A 16,031-nucleotide genomic window follows, 5' to 3' on the forward strand; every position below is an offset into this window, starting at 1 on the left:
TGCGGACTGAGTCCGTAGCCGCCACGCTAGTATGCCGACCAACAGGACCACATTAGATCCACGCTGTCGGCTCCAGTCGGGGGCAGAGAATGGCGGGGTGGGCCCCCAGCAATGGCCCTAGGTAGGTGCTATGCGGCGCAGCGTACTCTCCGAATACGCCGCTTTTCAGGGCCCGCAGAATCGGGGAACCGGCGCCGGTCCCGATTCTGTGCTGGGAAATGGATTCTCCGCCCCGGCGCCGGCCGCGATTTCGGCGTCGGGGTGCAGAGAATCCAGCCCCTCATCTCTGTCCTAAATGGTCTACTGCGTATCCTCAGACTGTGACCCCTGGTTCTGGACACACCACCATCGGGAACATCCTTCCTACATCTACCCTGTCTAGTCCTGTTAGAATTTTATAGGTTTCATTCTTCTGAACTCCAGCGAATACAATCCTAACCGATTCAATCCCTTCTCATACATCAGTCCTGCCATCCCAGGAATCAGTCTGCACTCCCTCTAGAGCAAGAACATCCTTCCTCAGATAAGGAGACAAAAACTACACACAATATTCCAAGTGTGGTCTCACCAAGGCCCTGTATAATTGCAACAAGACATCCCTGCTCCTGTACTCGAATCCTCTCGCAGTGAAGGCCAGCATACCATTTTCCTTCTCTATTGCCTTCCTACCTTCATGCTTACCTCAGTGACTGACATACGAGGACACCCAGGTCTCATTGCACATTCCCCTCTCCTAATTTATGGCTATTCGGATAATGGTCTGCCTTCTCGGTTTTGCTACCAAAGTGGATAACATCACAGTTATGTTCCCTCACTACTGAGGACCTCAAACACCTCACTCTTCCCTGCCAGGAGACAATGATGTCACTCTAGCCCTGAATTTATTTATTTCTGGCTCCTAACCAAGAGTTAGTTGTGATCTTAGTGGCTTCTCACAAGCGGCTGTACACAATTGCATCTGGCGGGTTACAGATGCTCTTTTTACGTGAGTTGGACAGTCTTGAGACTTTCTCAAATGTTCAACTGGCCTGCAACCACAAAAAGAACTTCCTCCATGTGTGCACTCACTTTCCTGGCAGCTGACATAAATCCTTCAACCTCTACCACTTGACGGCCTTATGGTGGGCACGAAGGACATAGGAGATCATCAATAGATCTCGCCGTGGGCTTCAAGGAGTATGAACTTCCCTTTTGAGTGGGCGGGAGCTCACCCAATGGGAAACAAGCAGTGAGAGTTGAAAACCTACTGCTTCAACCTTGGCTGTTTTTTTTCTGTAAGTCCCTGGGATTGGACATGTGTGCTGTGAGCGGCGGCTGTGGCCTTTCCCATTCTGTAAATAAGTGGGTATGGTGTCAGAAGGCTGGCCTTGGCTAGACTATCATAGATGGTGTCTCAGATCTTCACTCCAACTCCTGAAATGCATGGATGGATCCCAGAAGGACAAGGGATATTCTGTGAAGAATATCTACTCACCCCTCTACAAGAGCCCCAGTCAGAAACACAAAGGTAATGCAACCAAGGTGATGTTCTCACTAGGACTATTACTGAGCAGGCAATTGGACTTCTGAAGATGCAATCCAGTCGGTGGTGCTTTCCAAAACGCCTCCTGCAAGGGTCTCCGTCATTGTGGTGGTCTGCAACATGACCCTATAGAAAGGTGTGGACCTTGAGGATAGTGAGGCCGTGGAAACAGACAACTGGTCGAGTTCAGAGCAGGAGCAGGAGGTGAGAGAGAAGGGGAAGTGGACTTGGAGGGATATGGTGCTTAAGAGAGAATGTGGGAGACTACAAAGAAAAAAGAATCATTGTTTTATGTGGGTCCAGAGTCCAGAAACAAAGTACAAAGTGGTATTCCTTCATGGAGGTCAGCAAGCTAAAAATCAAAAAATCATTGTTGTATAATTCATTTTTCCAGTAGCGCTGACTTCACACAATGATATAGGCATGCAGAGGTGTATCATTCTTGTAGGCAATGGTACAGCAATTCCAGTAGAAGTAGAGTATACGGGGAAGTATTCAATATGAGCAGAGCCGCTTTCCTACAGGAGGCTGCTGTAGATGGCAAAATGACAGACTGAGCTTTCAGTATAGCAAGGCAAGATAACTGATTCCACTAGCTAGGCGTTTATGTCACATGACTCCCACCTCTCCACAGTGTCTTTGACAATGGATGTATATTCCCCTCTAGGTCCTTGAGATGATTAACTGTTCCAACCATTAAGACTTGAAAGGAAGGTTGTGGGGTTCTTGACAAATACACTCCAGTTGACCAACCTGGGTTAGAATATGTAAATAGCATTTGTATAGTTTTTTTAAAATTTGGTCTGTATAACCCACAATATGTTGTTAGTGTCCCATCAGATATAATGAGGTGTACATTTCTTTATAATTGCCAGCTAGCTCCTTTTTAAAAAAATTTTTAAAAATAGAATTTACAGTGCAGAAGGAGGCCATTCGGCCCATCGAGTCTGCACCGGCTCTTGGTAAGAGCACCCTACCCAAGGTCACCACCGCCACCCTACCCCCATAACCCAGTAACCCCACCCAACACTAAGGGCAATTTTGGACACTAAGGGCAATTTATCATGGCCAATCCACATAACCTGCACATCTTTGGACTGTGGGAGGAAACCGGAGCACCCGGAGGAAACCCACGCACACACGGGGAGGATGTGCAGACTCCGCACAGACAGTGACCCAAGCCGGAATCGAACCTGGGACCCTGGAGCTGTGAAGCAATTGTGCTATCCACAAGGCTACCTTTTGTCACAAACAGATGTAGATTCAGCCATTTTAAAAGGTCTTTGACCAGTTATTAACATTTTTGAAAGGCAGCATGGTGGCACAGTGGTTAGCCTGCTGCCTCACGGCGCCGAGGTCCCAGGTTCGATCCCGGCTCTGGGCCGCTGTCCTTGTGGAGTTTGCACATTCTCCCCGTATTTGCGTGGGTTTTGCCCCCACAACCCAAAGTTGTGACGGGTAGGTGGATTGGCCATGCTAAATTGCCCCTTAATTGGAAAAAAAATGAATTGGGCACACTAAATTTATTAAAAAAACAAATTTAAAAAAAAATATCCATGATTGATTGATTGATTGATTGATATTTATTGTCACATGTACCGAAGTACAGTGAAAAGCATTTTTCAGCAGCCAAGGGAACGTACACAGTATGTACATAGCTGACAAAAGAATAATCAACAGAGTACATTGACAGTGATGCATCAACAAATAGTGATTGGTTACAGTGCGGAACAAGGCCAAGCAGGAGCAGCATAGGGCATTGTCAATAGTGTTCTTACAGGGAACAGATCAGTCCAAGGGAGAGTCGTTGAGGAGTCTAGTAGCTGTGGGGAAGAAGCTGTTCCAATGACTGGATGTGCGGATCTTCAGACTTCTGTATCTTCTGCCTGATGGGAGGGTCTGGAAGAGAGCAAAGCCTGGGTGTGAGGGTTCTCTGACAATGCTGTCTGCCTTTCTGAGACAGCGGGCGGTGTATACAGAATCAATGGGAGGATGGCAAGCTTGTGTGATGCGTTGGGCTGAGTTCACCACACTCTGCAGTTATCTATATCTATATGAGGATATCTAAATCTAGTTCAGAAAATAACATACAGGCTGAGGCCTTAATCCCCTCACACTTGCCAATGTTTGATTAGAGGACATTTCTGTGCATCCATTACTGAATGTCAGGTAAAAGGACTGATGATTCAGCAAGAGTAGAGGAGTTTAGAAAGCTGGTAGTGAGGTAGAGTTGGATGCTATCAGTATACATGTGAAAACTAACCCTATACATTCAGATGATGTAGCAACGAGGAGATTAGAAATAGGAGGGGCCAAGGATAGATCCTTGGGGACATGGGAGGTAACGGTACAGGAGCAGAGGGAAAAGCCATTGCATGTGGTTCTCTGGGTATTATCAGATAGACATAAATGGGATTATGAGAGTGTGCAGTCTCACTGAGCTGGACGACAGTGCTGAAGCGTTGGAGTAGGATGGTGCTGTCAACTGTGTCAAAGGCTGCAGAAATCCTGAGAAGACAAGGAGAGGAAGTTTAACTTTGACAAGTAACACAGCATGTAATTTGTAACTTTGTTAAGATCAGTTTCAGTACTGTGGCAAGGTCAGGAATCTGATTGGAGGGATTGAAACATGGAATTCCAGGAAAGATGGGAATGGATTTGGGAGGCGATAACACGTTCATGTCTTTGGAGAGAAAAGGGAGGTTTGGAGGTGAGGCTGCAGTTTACAAAGACTGCCGGGTCAAAGGTTGTTTTTTTTGAGGAGAGGTGTGATGGGGGCAGATTTAAATGAGGGAGGGACATTACGTGAAAAGAGTGAACCTTTGACAAATCGCTCAACATGAGGATTTAGAGGAAAACAATAGGTAGGCACATTAAGAAGATACCTCAATGAGCTACTTAGTGATCTGCTGCCTCCTGGGAAGAGGGCCTCCAATATTAGATCCAGTTCGGCAATAGTGAAGTGGCTGCCAGGTTTCTGTTGCTCCCGTGACATCTCACTTCCCTCACTGCTGTGGGTAGTTTTAACACATTCAACACATTTTTACCAAGGGGCAACCAACAGCCTTTGTGATTATTGCTGAGGGAAGTCTAAATCAGTCACACACTTCATCTGACCTAACTCTGTTCCCACCTCCACTGACTCTAATTGGACAGGAATCCATATTAATTAATGGCTCAGCCTTGTGAAAATCTTCAATCCGTCTACCCACTAGAGGTGTATTTCTGACCCGAAAACAAACACCACTGCTGATTTCCTCCTCTGCTCAGTGTGTCTTAGATTGGTGTTACTCCTTTGTGACTGCGATGCCAATTTGTGCAACATTTCTTACATCACATTAAAGTGCAATATAAATGCAAATTTTTGTTGAGCGTATATCCTACAGGTTATTCTAGTGCTCGTTCCAGGTACTCTAGTGAGGGAAGGAAATGGCTGTTTTATGAACGTTCTGATAGATTTCTGGTGGCTCTGTTCTCCTTGCAAAGGTCGAAAATGTGCCCTGCAACTGCTACTTTGTGGTTTTGCTAAGGTTATTTGAAAGATGCAACTATAGTTCCCTCATTGTAGTTATTCTTCCTGCTGTCCATTCCTTCAGTATCTCATGCCAGCTGCATGCACGAAGACTTCAGCACGTCCAGGTATTGATTCAACGCATCAAAGTCCCTATTGTGTTAGTGATGATATTCCTACAAGATCCTGCAGCTGAGTTTTTATCTCTGCCATGGAGAACTCCATTACAGATGCCCCTGGAGGTACCACAACTGTTAAACACCATTGCATAGATTTGGGTGCAGGAGTCTTCCATACTACTGGGAGGAATAACAGCAGAATGGATTATTATTTAAACGGTAAGATGTTAAAACATGCTGCTGTGCAGAGGGACCTGGGTGTGCTGGTGCACGAGTCGCAAAAAGTTGGTGTGCAGGTGCAACAGGTGATTAAGAAGGCTAATCGAGTTTTGTCTTTCATTGCTAGAGGGATGGAGTTCAAGACTAGGGAGGTTATGCTGCAATTGTATAGGGTGTTGGTGAGGCCGCATCTGGAGTATTGTGTTCAGTTTTGGTCTCCTTACCTGAGAAAGGACATATTGGCACTGGAGGGAGTGCGGAGGAGATTCACTAGGTTGAGCCCAGAGTTGAGGGGATTAGATTATGACGAGAGGTTGAGTAGACTGGGACTGTACTCATTGGAGTTTAGAAGGATGCGGGGGGATCTTATTGAAACATATAAAATTATACGGGAATAGATAGGATAGATGCGGGCAGGTTGTTTCCACTGGTCGGGGAAAGCAGAACTAGGGGGCATAGCCTCAAAATAAGGGGAAGTAGATTTAGGACGGCGTGTAGGAGGAACTTCTTCACCCAAAGGGTTGTGAATCTCTGGAATTCCTTGCCCAGTGAAGCAGTTGAGGCTCCTTCTTTAAACGTTTTTAAGAAAAAGATAGATACCTTTCTAAAGAATAAAGGGATTCGGGGATATGGTGTACGGGCCGGAGAGTTGAGCTGAGTCCACAAAGATCAGCCATGATCTCATTAAATGGCGGAGCAGGCTTGAGGGGCCAGATGGCCTACTCCTGTTCCTAGTTCTTATGTTCTTAATACCAGCAAGTATGCTCTCAAACTGAACGATTTGCCAGGAGGAGTGCTCAGTAGCAGCATTCTTTTCCATGTTGATCTGAATGGCATCAGTTCTTGGCATTTGACGGTGACCTCAAGTTAGCACTCAGGGCCATCTTGTTTCTGCTCCTATTTTCACTTGCTCTTTCATACTACTGCCTTATATTTCACCTGGTGCTCCTTGATCTACCTCTAATAATAACTCCAACTCTAAATATGCCCTTTTCAGGCAGAAATGGTGCCTGTGCTATGAGGTGGCTGTCACCCTTAGGTTCAGGTTTTATGAGCTACAGCCCTTCAGCTGTACCTATTGAAACACAGTGAAAAGAAGAATTCATTAAAATCTGTAATACAGTTGTAGTAAAGTTCCCTAGTCAATATATAACTTGCACCGACTTTATGATGCTTTCTCCATTTCCTCTTAACAGAATGCCTGACCAAGTAACAAATTCATTCCAGGGAAATATAAAAGCAATAATGGAAACTGGCCTGGAGTTGTCTACCTTCATGTTCCTCTTCGATGGTTTAATACAGTGGTGGCTCACTATTTATATTGCTAATTCCTCCAGGTGGGCTTGTAGCTTCAGGTAATAACAGTTGATGTTGATTTCCAATCTCTCCTTAGAGTCGTCAGTTGCTTTTTTCTGCAATTTTAAATAGACTGGTTATAACTTGTTTCCTTAACTCTGCCATTGCTCCATGTCTACTGAAACAAGATTACGAGAATGTGACGCATGCAAGCAGATGCGATGCAGTCTTCTGGGTGCTACAACCCATCAATGCGAGATTTCCTGGGACCATGAAAGGTGTGTCATGCATCAATAGGGATTTTCTTGCGATCGTATAAGGTCGGCTAAAAGATTCCGAGTGATGATCAAATATTCCATGTGAGAATGAAAGTGTTTGTTGCCAACATGCTGAACCAGAGGACTAGAATGAAATAACATTAGCAGGCAGTCTTCGAAAAGTGTTCAGTGCTTTATGGTGTGGTACTATGGCCTGACCACAGACAATGGTCATGTTTTCTCGGCAACATCTTCCCATTCTTCCTGGACAGCTGCCAGATGAAGAGTTTGTCTTTCCAGCCCACAGGTCACAACCCTCCATTACTTAAGATTTAAGAACATGGGGCGGGATTCTCCGAAATGGAGGCAGAGTGTTCGCGCCGTCGTGAACGCCGTCGAGGTTCACGACGGCGCGAAACGGCCCCTATCCCGACCGATTCAGGGCCCGATAATGGGCTAGGAGCGGCACCGTGTCATTTACGCGTGCCAGGCCTTGGCGCCGCATAAAAGCGCCGCTGCATACATGACGCGGCCGGCGCCGCATAACTGGCAACACCCACGCATGCGCGGGTTGGCCGGCGCCAACCCGCGCATGCGTGGTTGCCGTCCTCTCCGAGTCCGCCCCGCAAGAAGATGTCTGATGGATCTTGCGGGGCTGCGGAAGAAAGGAGGTCGTCCTTCAGAGAGGAAGGCCCGACGATCGGTGGGCACCGATCGCGGGCCAGACCACATTTGAGGCCCCCTCCCCCAGTGCAGAATCCCCCCTCACCCCCCCGCAGGCAGCCCCCCCCCCCCCCCCCCCCCAGCGTTCCCGCCGACAGCGACCAGGTGTGGACGGCGCCGGGGGGAACCCGCCGTTTTGGGCAGGCCGCTCGGCCCATCCAGGCCTGAGAATAGTAGGAGTGCCGGAAAATCACAATTTGGGGGCAGAAATCAGTCCGGCTCGAGCCTAGCCCCTCAAGGTGAGGGCTCGGCCGCTCAAGATGCGGAGACGTCCGCACCTTTGGGGCGGCGCGATGCTGGACTGATTCACGCTATTTTTGGCGCCAGTCGGCGGACATCGCGCCGATATCAGAGAATCCCGCCCATGCAGTCACTTGATGCCTGGAATTGTACATTACTACATTTCTGGAAAGTTCCTAAACGGATCGCACTGCAGACCAGCTCAGAGCTTTAAACATCTTTTTCCCCCCAATTAAGTGGCAATTTAGTGTGGACAATCCACCTACCCCTGCACATCCTTTGGACTGTGGGGTGAGACCCACGCAGACATGGGGAGGATGTGCAACCTCCACACGGACATTGACCCGGAGCCGGGATCGAACCCAGGTCCTCGGCTCTGTGAGGCAGCTTGCTAACCACTGTGCAACCATGCCACGCAGCTCTGAGAATTACAGGGAATTTCACACCTGGGGGTACCAAGATCCACTTCAAAGAGAGACGCTTGAAGGGAAAGCACTGAAAATGCAAAGTGCCGGACTTCTAGTTCACTGGAATTCTGTGTTGACAATGGGAACTGCTACCAGGCATGTTACACCCCACTAGACACTCAAAATCTCCTCCGGAGGATGAAACAACCCCATCTCTTGTTGAGTTTTATCTCACAAATGTGCCATAAGGTTTCTGAGATGAAAGATTAAAAAAGTGGGATTACTGCAACAATGGATACAACACATGCGAATTGAATTCCCTTCCGGAATATACAAAACTGTACAGTTAGGTGTCCAGATTACCAACAACCTGTCCTGGTCCCCCCATGCCGACACTATAGTTAAGAAAGCCCACCAACGACTCTACTTTCTCAGATGACTAAGGAAATTTGGCATGTCAGCTACAACTCTCACCAACTTTTACAGATGCACCATAGAAAGCATTCTTCCTGGTTGTATCACAGTTTTGTATGGATCCTGCTCTGCCCAAGACCGCAGGAAACTACAAAAAGTCATGAATGTAGCCCACTCCATCACGCAAACCAGCCTCACATCCATTGACTCTGTCTATAATTCCCGCTGCCTCGGAAAGGCAATCAGCATAATTAAGGACCCTACACACCCCGGACATTCTCTCTTCCACCTTCCGTCAGGAAAAAGATACAAAAGTTTGAGGTCACGTACCAACCGACTCAAGAACAGCTTCTTCCCTGCTGCTATCAGACTTTTGAATGGACCTACCTCGTATTAAGTTGATCTTTTCTCTACACCCTAGTTATGACTGTAACATTACATTCTATAGTCTCTCCATCCCTTCCCTATGTACGTATGCATTGTCTGTATAGCATGCCAGCAACAATACTTTTCACTGAATACTAATACATGAGACAATAATAACTCAAATCAAATCAAAAATGAGTTTAAAAACTGGCTCAGCCAAAAGGGAGAAAAAAACAAGCAGGAAGAAAAGAAACACAACAGGCATCTGAAGCCCTACTGGAAAAGAGTAGATAAAATCGCTCCCTCTGAAGCCAGAGGCCGGGATTCTCTCGGAATTGGCGGGGTGGCCTGCTCCGGCACCAAGAGCGGTGTGAACCACTCAGGCGCCGGGACGCCTGGAAGTTGCGGAATCCTCCACATTTCCGGGGGCTAGGCCGGCGCTGGAGGGGTTGGCACCACGCCAACCAGTGCCGAAGGGCCGCCGTGGGCCGGCACGTGTTGGCACATGCGCAGAACCGCCGGCGTGTTCTGGCGCATGCGCAGGGGGTTTCTTCTCCGCGCCGTTCATCGCGGAGCCTTACAGAGGCCGGTGTGGAGGGATAGAGTGCCCCTATGGCACATGCCCGCCTTCAGAACGGTGGGCCACGATCACGGGCCAGGCCACCATGGGGGCGCCCCCGGGCCAGATCCCCCACGACCCCGAGGACCCTGCTCGATGGCCAACAAGCTAGGTCCCGCCAGGGTGGACCATGTCAATTTCATGCCGGCGGGACTGGCCAGGAAACGACGGCCGCTGGGCTCATCGGGGCCCGGAGAATTACCGGGGGGGCCGCTGCCAACGGCCCCCAACCGGCGCGGCATGATCTCCCCCCAATGTCTACTCTGTCAAACCTCTTCAAATCTTTGTATGTTTCAATAAGATCGTGCCTCACGCTTCAAACCTCCAGAGAGTACAAGCCCAATATACTCAGTTTCTCACCATAGGACAACCCTTTTATCCCAGGAACCAATCTAGTGGTCATTCACTGTAACACCACCTCCAAGGCAAATTATTCCTCCTGCTTTAAATACGGAGATCCAAACTGCACACATTGCTCCAGATGCGGCTTCACCAAAGCCCTGTATAATTGTAGCAATACTTTCTTATCCTTGTATTCCAGTCCTCCTTTCAATAAAGGCCAATATGGCATTTGCCTTCTTCATTGCTTGCTTTATCTACGTGCTAACTTTCTGTACTAATAAAAATTGAAAATACTGCAGATGCTGGAAATAAGAAATAAAAACAGCAAATGCAGAGTTAACATTTCAGCTTATCGATGACCCTTTCCTGGAATAGGGTCATTATTGGCCTGAGACATTTATTCCTATCCTCTCCATTGATGCTGCCTGACCTGCTGAGTATTTCCAGCATTTGCTGTTTTTAATTGCTACCTTGCTATGTTCCTTGGACATTACCTCCAGGGCTCTGGAGCCTCTCAGATTCTTCCAAAATCTACCGAAATACAGCAAAGAACAATGGCGAACAGCACATGTTTGCAGCAGAGGAAAGCACATTAAGGCACAGCAGCTGCTGGTTTTCACACGTGAATGGGTTTTCTGACACATTTCTGACAATGTTACGGCGCCACAGCAGCAGGGCGCCAAAGGAAATCCTGATCCATAATAAGCTGAATGGTGTCTTTTTGAACTGTAAACATCTGTGTGTTCCTTTAGCTATAACTGTATTTCAGCAAGAGGGGAGTGTCAAATCAATGAGTTGAAAATTAAAGACGTGGTTCAAATGATTAGCTGCAGACTCAAACCCACTTGTGGAAAAACACCATTTAAAGTGACACAAGTGGACTTCATTCACAGCCATTTGATATTGTGGTCATTGATTGACAGATTCTCTGCACAATGATGCAGTTTGTATCGCAGACGTGGCGAAAGCTCAAAAAACAGTAATAATTTAATAATGTTCCGTAACTTTCGTCCCACCTTGACAATGAAGGTAATGTCCCCTTAAAACCTTGTTAACATTGTGGCTGATCTGAATGCTTTGAATGCCAGAGTACGATAAAAGGTAAATAATATAAAATTTTAATATTAGTCTAAATTATTAAATCTATACTTTGAACTGGAAGTTCAGATCAATGAACTTCAATGAAATTAACGCTGATTTTTTTTTTTTGAAGTGTGAGGGTCAAAGCTGAGGATTGTGTGAGGCTGAGATTGGAATACCAAAGCTGAATTGAGGGAGTGTTCATATTTCAGGCTTTCAAACATGACCTCGGCCTGGCTGTCAGCCCTGCTTGTTTGTACAAATGTTCCATACTTCAAACGTTTTCCGGAACAGGCTGCCTGGTGAAATTAACAGGTCACCCATCATTAACTGCCAAAACAGACCTGTCCCCGAGCTTAGCCTACAGGCCAGGCTGGCCACTCAGTTACACAAGGGCATTGCTGTGGAAAAGGTATGCGAGAGTTTCCTGAGCACCTTCCTTTCACCACCAACGCCATGCTATTGAATACAAGGAGCTGATAATTGACTGCAATGAATTCACAAAATTCCACCAAACATTCATGGTCAATAATTGATTATTGACGTTTGGTGACCTTTCCCTTTGTTTTGGATACCCTCAAGCAACAATTCTTCAGTACAGAACTCTGTATTTTTACCCTTTCAGCCGTTGTATTTTATACATTCATTGTTTTTGTTTAATAAAATTCAATTACAATAAAAGATTCTCTTAGCCTGCCTTCATTCAGGGCTGTTTCTCAATTGTCAGCTGCTTACAAGCGTCCTACGGGAAATGAGCTTGAGGCAGACTCAAAGCAGTTTGTAATGGGCAAGAATCCAAGCACAAAACTTGCAAGCAGCTCAACCAAAACAAGGATTAAATATAATGTGAAGTTCTCCCTGTTCCATCAAGAAAATCCAAGACAAACACAATAGAGGTTGTTTACGGAGTAATGCCCCTCCATAATCATAGGACCTATTTCCTGTTTCATCGATTCTCCTCAAACTTAACTGACAATCACCGAACTTTCAATCCTAGTCCCCAAGTTAGCCAATATTGTCAAAGGTACTCTCTCTTCAGGTGTTGTCCTTCTTTTCTTTGAACCGCTGTCATCAACCGCTGGCGGGTTTTTGCTCCCCAGACTTAGAATACTGTGGTGGTATGTATTAGGGGTCATGTGGGACTGTGAAGCCGTGATGCTATTGGCTGACAGATCCCGGGTCCTGGTTGGCTGTCGACTCCTATCTCCGCCCTGAAGGCGGAGTATAAGAACCCGAGCTTCTCCCCGCCACTTCATTCTGTTGCTGAACTGCTGGGGACAAGTCTCGCTTAATAAAGCCTCATTGACTTCATCACTACTCGTCTCTCTCGTAAGTCATTGTGCGCTACAATTTATTAAGCGAGCTTAAAGGACTATGGAGCTCCGGATGGCCCCGGAATGCCTGCGGATCAGCCCCCACGCAGCGAACTCGGCAGCAGTATTTAAACACTGGCAAGCATGTTTTGAAGGCTACCTCCGAACGGCCCCCGGCCGGATCACAGAAGACCAGAAAATGCAGGTCCCGCATTCGAGGGTAAGCCCGGAAATTTACCCTCTCATAGAAGACGCAGAGGATTTCCCGACGGCACTCGCATTACTGAAGAGCATCTACGTTCGCCCCGTGAACCAGGTCTACGTGCGCTACCAACTCGCAACGAGACGGCAAAGTCCCGGAGAATCGCTAGAAGTATTCTACGCCGCGCTGCTAATTTTGGGACGGGGCTGCAGCTGCCCGCCGGTGAACGCGATCGAACACACGGACATGCTAGTTCGCGATGCGTTTGTGGCAGGTATGAACTCTCCCCAAATCCGCCAAAGACTTTTAGAAAGAGAGTCGCTAGGACTCTCAGAGGCACGGGCCATTGCAGCTTCCCTAGATGTGGCCTCGCAAAATGCCCGCGCCTACGGCCCCGACCGCGCGGCAGCCCCTTGGGCTCCGTGGACCCCCGTCGCGACAAACCCCCCCCTCCCTCACAGACTTGTGCGGTTAAAGCGCCAGACCATCCCGGGGGGGCCCACTGCTATTTCTGCGGGCAAGCGAAACACCCCCGGAAGCGCCGCCCGGCCCGCGCAGCTATTTGTAAAAGCTGCGGCAAGAAGGGCCATTGTGCCGGTCCCGGGGGGTCGCCGCAATCCCCGGAAAAGAACGAGCCCAGCATAGCCCAAACGCTCTCCAACCCCCCCAGCGCCCCATGTGCGACCCGCGGGCGCCGCCATTTTGGGTCCCGGGCACCACGAGGGGAGGATGGGCGCCGCCATCTTGTGACCCCCCAGCCACGTGCGACTCATGGGGCGGCCATTTTGTCCACCCCGACCACGTACGATCCATGGGGGCGGCCATTTTGTCCACCCCCGGCCACGTGCGATTCATGGACGCCGCCATCTTGGATGACAACAAAGGACCCCAGCATCGACGGCTCCACGGGGTCCGAAGAAGACGCCGCGACACTACGACCACGACTGGCTTCGGAGACTCTGGATCAATCACAGCCCCGGACGCTCCAGACGACGACAACATCGGTGCTGATCAACGGACACGAGACATCATGCTTGACCGACTCCGGGAGCACCGAAAGTTTCATTCACCCAGACACGGTAAGACGCTGTTTTCTGACCATCCATCCAAGTACGCAAAAGATTTCCCTAGCTGCAGGATCCCACTCCGTAGAGATCAAAGGGTTCTGCATCGCGAACCTAACGGTGCAAGGGAGGGAGTTTAAAAACTACAGGCTCTACGTCCTTCCCCAACTCTGCGCGCCCACATTACTGGGATTAGATTTCCAGTGTAACCTGCAGAGCCTAACATTTCAATTCGGCGGCCCAATACCCCCACTCACTATCTGCGGCCTCGCAACTCTCAAGGTTGAACCGCCGTCCTTGTTTGCAAACCTCACCCCGGATTGCAAACCCGTCGCCACTAGGAGCGAGAGTACAGCGCCCAGGACCGGATATTTATTCGGTCTGAAGTCCAGCGGTTGCTGAAGGAAGGCATAATCCAGGCCAGCAATAGTCCCTGGAGAGCCCAGGTGGTAGTAGTAAAGACCGGGGAGAAGCAAAGGATGGTCATAGACTATAGCCAGACCATCAACAGGTACACACAGCTAGATGCGTACCCTCTCCCCCGCATATCTGACATGGTAAATCGGATTGCCCAGTATAAGGTTTTCTCCACCGTGGACCTCAAGTCTGCCTACCACCAGCTCCCCATCCGCCCAGGTGACCGCAAGTACACAGCCTTCGAGGCAGACGGGCGTCTATACCACTTCCTAAGGGTCCCATTTGGTGTCACGAACGAGGTCTCGGTCTTCCAACGGGAGATGGACCGAATGGTTGACCAGCACGGGTTGCAGGCCACGTTCCCGTATCTCGACAACGTAACCATCTGCGGCCACGATCAGCAGGACCACGACGCCAAGCTCCAAAAATTCCTCCAGACCGCTAACGCCTTGAACCTCACATACAACGAGGAAAAGTGCGTTTTTAGCACAAACGGGTTGGCCATCCTGGGATACGTAGTGCGCAATGGGATAATAGGCCCCGACCCCGAACGCATGCGCCCCCTTATGGAATTTCCCATCCCCCACTGCTCCAAAGCCCTGAAACGTTGCCTGGGGTTCTTTTCATATTACGCCCTGTGGGTCCCCCAGTATGCAGACAAGGCCCGCCCGCTAATACAGACCACTACCTTCCCCCTATCGACAGAGGCTCGCCAGGCCTTCAGCCGCATCAAAGCGGATATCGCAAAGGCCACGATGCGCGCCATCGATGAGTCCCTCCCCTTCCAGGTCGAGAGCGACGCATCCGACGTAGCTCTGGCGGCCACCCTTAACCAAGCGGGCAGACCCGTGGCCTTTTTCTCCCGAACCATCCACGCCTCAGAAATCCGCCACTCCTCAGTGGAAAAGGATGCCCAAGCCATAGTGGAAGCTGTGCGACATTGGAGGCATTACCTGGCCGGCAGGAGATTCACTCTCCTCACCGACCAACGGTCGGGAGCCTTCATGTTCGATAATGCACAGCGGGGCAAAATTAAAAATGACAAGATCTTAAGGTGGAGGATCGAGCTCTCCACCTTCAACTACGAGATCTTGTACCGTCCCGGAAAGCTGAACGAGCCGTCCGATGCCCTATCCCGCGGCACATGTGCCAACGCACAAATAGACCGTCTCCAAGCCCTCCACGAGGACCTCTGCCACGCGGGGGTCACTCGGTTCTACCATTTCAGAAAGTCCCGCAACCTCCCCTACTCTGTGGAGGAGGTCCGTACAGTCACCAGGAACTGCCACATCTGCGCGGAGTGCAAACCGCACTTTTTCAGGCCGAATAGAGCGCACCTGATCAAGGCTTCCCGTCCCTTTGAACGCCTCAGTCTGGATTTCAAAGGGCCCCTCCCCTCCACCGACCGCAACGCATACTTCCTGAACGTGGTGGACGAGTACTCCCGCTTCCCATTCGCCATCCCCTGCCCTGACATGACCGCGGCCACAGTCATTAAAGCCCTTGGCACCATATTCACACTGTTCGGTTGCCCTGCGTATATCCATAGCGACAGGGGGTCCTCCTTCATGAGTGACGAGCTGCGCCAGTTCCTGCTCAGCAAGGGCATAGCCTCGATCAGGACGACCAGCTACAACCCCCGGGGTAACGGGCAAGTAGAGAGGGAGAACGGCACGGTCTGGAAGACCGTCCTACTGGCCCTACGGTCCAGGGATCTCCCAGTTTCCCGGTGGCAGGAGGTCCTCCCGGACGTTCTCCACTCCATCCGGTCGCTGCTGTGTACCACCACTAACCAAACGCCTCATGAGCGCCTCCTTGTCTTCCCCAGGAAGTCCTCCTCCGGAACGTCGCTGCCGACCTGGCTGGCGGCCCCAGGACCCATCTTGCTCCGGAAACATGTGCGGGCGCACAAATCGGACC

At 49.5% G+C, this 16,031-nt stretch overlaps 1 long non-coding RNA gene across 2 annotated transcripts in view; it reads right to left on the reverse strand.

Moving 5' to 3' along the window:
- Positions 1-3,102: 3,102 nt before the first annotated feature.
- Positions 3,103-16,031, reverse strand: part of LOC140422782 (uncharacterized) — a 175,201-nt gene continuing 162,272 nt past the window's right edge. Inside the window, exons 1-3 of one of the 2 annotated variants that reach the window (XR_011947602.1) lie at positions 10,530-10,743; positions 6,643-6,783; positions 3,103-4,030 (exon numbers count right to left, since the gene is read on the reverse strand). This is a non-coding gene — a long non-coding RNA (uncharacterized lncRNA). Of the gene's footprint in view, positions 4,031-6,642; positions 6,784-10,529; positions 10,744-16,031 lie in introns of those variants that run through there. The other variant, XR_011947603.1, reaches the window with a different exon arrangement.

The sequence above is a fragment of the Scyliorhinus torazame genome, chromosome 5 (assembly GCF_047496885.1).
Source record: "Scyliorhinus torazame isolate Kashiwa2021f chromosome 5, sScyTor2.1, whole genome shotgun sequence".
Lineage (NCBI taxonomy): Eukaryota > Metazoa > Chordata > Chondrichthyes > Carcharhiniformes > Scyliorhinidae > Scyliorhinus > Scyliorhinus torazame.